The sequence below is a fragment of the Oncorhynchus kisutch genome, linkage group LG2 (assembly GCF_002021735.2).
Source record: "Oncorhynchus kisutch isolate 150728-3 linkage group LG2, Okis_V2, whole genome shotgun sequence".
NCBI lineage: Eukaryota > Metazoa > Chordata > Actinopteri > Salmoniformes > Salmonidae > Oncorhynchus > Oncorhynchus kisutch.
The window spans coordinates 75,346,736-75,354,381 of NC_034175.2; the positions used below are offsets into that span (position 1 = coordinate 75,346,736).

Consider the following 7,646-nt stretch of genomic DNA (forward strand, 5'->3'; position numbering starts at 1 on the left):
AACCCAGCCTAAAACCCCAAAACAGCAAGCAATGCAGGTGTAGAAGCACGGTGGCTAGGAAAAACTCCCTAAAAAGGGCAAAACCTAGGAAGAAACCTAGAGAGGAACCAGGCTATGAGGGGTGGCCAGTCCTCTTCTGGCTGTGCCGGGTGGAGATTATAACAGAACATGGCCAAGATGTTCAAATGTTCATAAATGACCAGCATGGTCAAATAATAATAATCACAGTAGTTGTCACAGTAGTTGTCACAGTAGTTGTTGAGGGTGCATCAAGTCAGCACCTCAGGAGTAAATGTCAGTTTACTTTTCATAGTCGATCATTAAGAGTATCTTTACCACTCCTGCTGTCTCTAGAGAGTTGAAAACAGCAGGTCTGGGACAAGGTAGCACGTCCGGTGAACAGGTCAGGATTCCATAGCCGCAGGCAGAACAGTTGAAACTGGAGCAGCAGCACAGCCAGGTGGACTGGGGACTGGAATCCTCCTCGTGTTCTGTTTTGTTAACTGTTGTTTATGGAGCGCAGGAGAAATTGCTAAAACCACAGCTCAGGTCAAGTCAGAGACAACGTGGGAGTGCTTCTTCAGGATGGCAGAGGGTACTGTATCATCTCTCATCAACAACACGGGGACATAAGAACAAGTGAGGCAGTGCATAAATGTCCCAGTGTTGTCCGGGTTAGGGGAAGGGTGTTTCCAACAAGACATTGGTGCGGCTGGCTTCCCGGGTTCAACAAGCAGTGTGTTAAGAAGCAGTGTGGCTTGGAAGCGTCATGTTTCGGAGTACGCATGGCTCTCGAACTTCGCTTCTCCCGAGTCCGTACGGGAGCTGCAGTGATGGGACAAGACTGTAACTACCAATTGGATATCATGAAATTGGAGAGAAAAGGGGGTGAAAAGTACCATAAATAAAACAGGGAATGTAAAAGAGGATAACAAGTAGGGATGTTAATAGTTAACTACTAATTAACATAGTTAACCTTTGGCGGCAGGTAGCTTAGTGGTTAGACTGTAGAGGCGGCAGGTAGCCTAGTGGTTAGAGCATTGGACTAGTCACCAAAAGGTTGCAAGATCAAATCCCCAAGCTGACAAGGTCCAAATCTGTCCTTCTGCCCTTCAACAAGGCAGTTAACCCACTGTTCCCCCGTAGGCAGTCATTGAAAATAAGAATGTGTTCTTAACAGACCTGTCTAGTTAAATAAAGGGGAGAAAAAAAATTGCCCAGTCATGCTTATTGGTCTATAGGTTAATATACATAGTGTAATTAAATTGGGTATTTGTTTGTCGTCATGTATCTAACTTATCACACGCCAAAGAGCCTAGATAGAGGAATATCACCTGTCAGGCAGCATTGCGCAATCTGAGCTCGAAGGTAGCACAATTGTTTACTTTACTTAAAATAACGAGGCATGTTTTACCTTGCTTCAAAGTAGCCGTGCAAAAGAAATCCATCCATAAAAACTTAAGAGGTCTTTTTTTTTTTATAAGTCTTCCTCATTCCATTAACCAGAATTTCTCTCCTGTTCTATTGGTTTTCATATCAACTTTCTTTCGTTGTCCAGAAGCCAAAGGCACAATCTTAGTCATATAAGTCAGGGAGAGTAGAAGGGGTCCTCAAGAATGAAGGAAATGAAGGCCAGTCCGAACTCAAACTTTAACAAAAAACCTTAACGAACGGCTAACAATCTACGGTATGTTGAATCCAGGCGCATTTCAGTCACGTTTCCTCTGTTTTCTTGCCTGTTGTACAACATCATATAAATCAACTCATAGCCAGAGCTCCCACAAAGCACCTTATAGCCATACAGGCCTATCCCATGGCCAGAACTTGTGTTCGCGGTTTATAAGCTGAACAGCAGCTAAGCTTAAGGCTCAATATTTCTGACAAAACAAAGAAGTCAGCATTTCAATCCCTGAGCTAATGTAGGGAAAGAAAATAAGCTTGGAGGTCACGGCAGAACTACACATCCGGTTAACGTACAACAACGGCGGGGATTTTATTTCCAGGTCACATTCTTCAGGTGCTATAAAAGTCAGTAAGTTGAGCTCAAAGTCCACCTGCTCATATTCTAACACTGGGAGATTAAGGCTGCACGTATACAATAAGACAGAGAAAGGAAAGACAAAAGGTCAGTTATGAGGTGAACAGAACTAAAAATGTGTGTAGTTCTGTCCTTGAGCTGTTCATGTCTATTCATGTTCTGTATTATGTTTCATGTTCTGTGTGGAACCCCAGGAAGAGTAGCTGCTGCTTTTGTAACTACTAATGGGAATCGATAATAAAATGCCAAAATAAACTTAACCAAACCTTGAAACCGTTCTGTCGACACGGACAGTCAGAGCAGAAATTAGACATGTTAGCCTGCCTCAGCACAGTGAGAGGCCTTTATGGGATCTCTAGATAGGTTGGGTTCTAAGGCTGCTCTTTATGGGATCTCTAGTTAGGTTGGGTTCTACTGTTGCTCTTTATGGGATCTCCAAGAGTGTCTATATTTCTGTTGAGAGAGAGAGAATGAGAAAGAGAGAGAATGAGGTGTGTGTATGAAAGGAAGAGATGAGAAACTGGGTGAATAGGCTAGATATGATTCTGCTGAGATCCAGCAGGCCTGAGGCAGAGTCAGTTCCCAGAGAGGGAGTCTATATATGATGTTATCAGACCTCCCACACACAGCCACACACATCCTAAAGACTCAGTGAAAGCCATGTAACGCTCACAAATGGGCAGAGATAAAATATGAGGGTAGGGAAGAGATTCTCATGAGAGGCCAACTGACCAGTCAAGTTTGTTGAACTCTTGTGCCTGCATCTGAAATGGCACCCTATCCCCTGTATAGTGCACTACTTTTGAAGTCAAAAGTAGTGCACTACATAACTTAGGTAATAGGGTGCTCTCTCTCTCTCTGGCCACAGGAAGATGCGTCTCAGTGATAAATGATTGAGTGGAAAGTCAGCCACCATTGCTCCTCAGCCTGTTGTGTCAAGTCCATCTCAACAAAGAACCTCTTGACCTGGACAGTTCGGCCATGTCTCAAATGTTCTCAATACCAACTTAAAAATGTGCTGAAGAATTATAAATCATTCGCAGAATAATTTCAGGGTCTGTGCCAGTGTTGAAGTAGACCGAGAGGAATGTAAATACAAGCTGTTACACTCTGAAAACAATGAAGGTTAACTAGAAAGACGAGTAGATCATACACTCAAAAAGGTGAAGATCGTGTCTCAACAAGTTTTGAGAAACACTAGCTACAACATCCTCAGCCAACCTTGACATGATGCAGGTCAATTATTAATAAAGAAGGTTAGACATTTGATAGATGTGAGCTTAGAATACAATTTTTTTGAAAATATTTATCCCAATCCTAAAATAACCAGCAACAAGCTAGCTAACTAGCAATTGATGGGCTAAGCTAAATAGCTAGTTAGCTTCGTTAATTAGCATTGCTGACGTTAGCAATTCCAATCACTGGGAAATGGTGCTAGCTACACATTTCAAAACTCCCAAAGTGAATATAAAGTAATATTAAGGTAATATTTTAGGAACTAGTGTGCCTGCCTGCTGGTCGTTGGCATAACATCTCTGTCACGGACTGTATTCACAGTGCTGATGTTTGATGCAGTGTTTAGCTAATAACACAATAATGTGTTTCAATAAGGCGCTAATTTAGCTAATAAAAACTGTCTGTCTATCTATCTAGCTCATATAACGTTATGTCTCCTTCTTCGGCGATTTAAACGTTAGCAACAACAAAAAAACTGATGTGTTCACACTCAACTAGCTAAACGTGGTTAAAAAACGTTAGCAAGCAAAATGACAAAAGTCATATTAAACCAGCAAAATTACTCACCGTTTGGGTTTGCAGTATTTAACAACAAAACCGCTAAACTGCTGCGGAGGAGCAGTGATTTCCACAGGATAACTTCGCTAGCTAGCTAGCCAACAGAAAAGCTAATTTAACAGTTTTACTATCCAGGATATTCCACTGTCAGTCGACCAGTGTACAGTAAAATAATAATTACACAACACTGTGAAAACGTAATTAGCTACTCACCGACGCAAAAGAAGATCGCCGTTGAATTGTATACATTTTTTTTGTCGCATAGGTTATTCCTTCAGACAACAACAAACCATTTTCATGATTTCACAATCTCTCTCTCTCTCTCTTCGCCACCTTCTCGAATTCCTCTCTCTCTCACACGCACACACACGCAAGGGACGCGATGACGTTGTGTGATAGAAAGCGCGTCTCCGTGTCCTCTTCCACCTGTGTGATGCTAGACACAATAAGGAATTAAGTTAGCCGCAATTGTGGAATTTGTGCTTTGCCTTCAAAAAAGAAAAGTCCACATCTGAAAGTGATTAAACAGATACAAATAATGGAATCATGCCATATTTGGACTAGAATGTTGTTAAACAAATTTATAACAAATTTATAACAAAAGATGATAATTAGTTCAATTGAAAGTAAAAATCTGTTGGAATTGCACTGTGGCTGTAACAGACTTTAGAATTGCATTGGGGGCATACTTATACACTTTACAACCTAACCTATTATGCACCCATTAAATGGGGTATCAACCTACTCAGAGACATTCACTTTAGCTCTCATTGCAGGACGTTGACTGTGGGAATGAACCTTTCCAGTCAGTCTATTGTGTGTATCGAACATTCATATTGCACTGTGCACACTGGCACAGTGTGTGATCCCCCACAATCCCCCATATAGCATATGAACACATCAATAGCCATGATTTTTTAAATGTATATATATATATATAATTACACAAAATTAGCTTTAAAACAAAACATTTTCTTTCAGCCTCACGGCTAAATGTGTAGAATAGCAGGAAATGAGCTCAGTGATTCTTGAAAGTCGGGACAATTCTTATCCGGCAGGAAAAATACATTTTTATGGTTGAAAAAAAAGGACTTTCTTGCATTATTTGAGCTTAAAATGTACATTAAGGGAATTTTATGAGGAAAATATTTGTTTTGGGAATTTTCTAAATACTTTCAATCTTATTTTGTTTCCATGTCGGCTCTATGCCTGGAAATGCCCTTGTCCTGAGCAAAGGATCCCAATTTCAAACTCTCCAAAAAGGTTCTAAAAACTGCCATAATGGATATTAACTGATGTCATCTCAATAATGGATATTAACTGATGTCATCTCAATAATGGATATTAACTGATGTCATCTCAATAATGGATATTAACTGATGTCATCTCAATAATGGATATTAACTGATGTCATCTTAATAATGGATATTAACTGATGTCATCTCAATAATGGATATTAACTGATGTCATCTCAATAATGGATATTAACTGATGTCATCTCAATAATGGATATTAACTGATGTCATCTCAATAATGGATATTAACTGATGTCATCTTAATAATGGATATTAACTGATGTCATCTCAATAATGGATATTAACTGATGTCATCTTAATAATGGATATTAACTGATGTCATCTCAATAATGGATATTAACTGATGTCATCTCAATAATGGATATTAACTGATGTCATCTCAATAATGGATATTAACTGATGTCATCTCAATAATGGATATTAACTGATGTCATCTTAATAATGGATATTAACTGATGTCATCTCAATAATGGATATTAACTGATGTCATCTTAATAATGGATATTAACTGATGTCATCTCAATAATGGATATTAACTGATGTCATCTCAATAATGGATATTAACTGATGTCATCTCAATAATGGATATTAACTGATGTCATCTCAATAATGGATATTAACTGATGTCATCTTAATAATGGATATTAACTGATGTCATCTCAATAATGGATATTAACTGATGTCATCTCAATAATGGATATTAACTGATGTCATCTCAATAATGGATATTAACTGATGTCATCTCAATAATGGATATTAACTGATGTCATCTTAATAATGGATATTAACTGATGTCATCTCAATAATGGATATTAACTGATGTCATCTTAATAATGGATATTAACTGATGTCATCTCAATAATGGATATTAACTGATGTCATCTCAATAATGGATATTAACTGATGTCATCTCAATAATGGATATTAACTGATGTCATCTCAATAATGGATATTAACTGATGTCATCTTAATAATGGATATTAACTGATGTCATCTCAATAATGGATATTAACTGATGTCATCTTAATAATGGATATTAACTGATGTCATCTCAATAATGGATATTAACTGATGTCATCTCAATAATGGATATTAACTGATGTCATCTCAATAATGGATATTAACTGATGTCATCTCAATAATGGATATTAACTGATGTCATCTCAATAATGGATATTAACTGATGTCATCTCAATAATGGATATTAACTGATGTCATCTTAATAATGGATATTAACTGATGTCATCTCAATAATGGATATTAACTGATGTCATCTCAATAATGGATATTAACTGATGTCATCTCAATAATGGATATTAACTGATGTCATCTCAATAATGGATATTAACTGATGTCATCTCAATAATGGATATTAACTGATGTCATCTCAATAATGGATATTAACTGATGTCATCTTAATAATGGATATTAACTGATGTCATCTCAATAATGGATATTAACTGATGTCATCTTAATAATGGATATTAACTGATGTCATCTCAATAATGGTTATTAACTGATGTCATCTTAATAATGGATATTAACTGATGTCATTTCAATCACGAATATTAACTGATGTCATTTCAATCACGAATATTAACTGATGTCATCTCAATAATGGATATTAACTGATGTCATTGCTACTGTGTATACTACTCCTTAGAACATCAACTCCGTCCGATTTTTTGTCTAAAGTCAAGCGTCAGATTTTTGTCTATAGTCAACTCCTTGTCTAAAGTCACCTCCGTCAGATTGTGCATACCATCCTCCGAAATGTAGAGTCTGTATGTTTGAAGAGGTAATTTTTTTTTTTACCAGGCTACATTTGTTGTGGTAGCATATAGTACAACAAATAGCATAAAGATACTGAATTTCCACGTGAGACGTCTCATATCTGCACTGACAGAGTCCACCTTGTAGAGTCCCTGCTTCAAGATGGTTTTGATCACGCAGACTGGGGCATGTTCCCGGGTAGCCTCAGAGAATAATATAGATTCATACACTGATTCGGTGAGTGAGATTATAAGGAAGTGCATAGGAGATGTTGTACTCACTGTGAGTATTAAAACCTACTCTAACCAGAAACCGTAGATAGATGGCGGCATTCGCAGAAAACTGAAAGCACAAACCACCGCATTTAACCATGGAAAGATGACAGGAAATATGGTTAAATACAAACAGTGGAGATATTCCCTCCGCAAGGAAATTGGGTCTCAACCCCACCCTGTGCAATTGGGTCCTGGACTTCTTGAAGGGTCACCCCCAGGTGGTGGAGGTAGGAAACAACATCTCAACTTCGCTGCTCCTCAACACTGGGGCCACACAAGGGTGCGTGTTCAGCCCCCTCCTGTACTCCCTGTTCACCCATGACTGCGTGGCCATGCATGTTTGCAGACAACACAACAGTAGTAGGCTTAGAGGTGGAATTATCTGGTGAATTCTTGCTTTCAAAATAAGTCTGTGAAATCTGTATTAATGCCTCCTGCTTTTCTTAGCCA

The 7,646-nt window shown here is 38.4% G+C and overlaps 1 protein-coding gene across 1 annotated transcript in view; it reads right to left on the minus strand.

The window, feature by feature from the left end:
• fhip1b (FHF complex subunit HOOK interacting protein 1B) overlaps positions 1 to 4,237 on the minus strand; it is a 76,123-nt gene extending 71,886 nt beyond the window's left edge. Inside the window, exon 1 of the mRNA XM_031801533.1 lies at positions 4,046 to 4,237. The gene's annotated coding sequence lies outside the window, so the exon portion shown is untranslated. The remainder of the gene's footprint in view (positions 1 to 4,045) is intronic.
• Between the last annotated feature and the right edge of the window lie 3,409 nt (positions 4,238 to 7,646).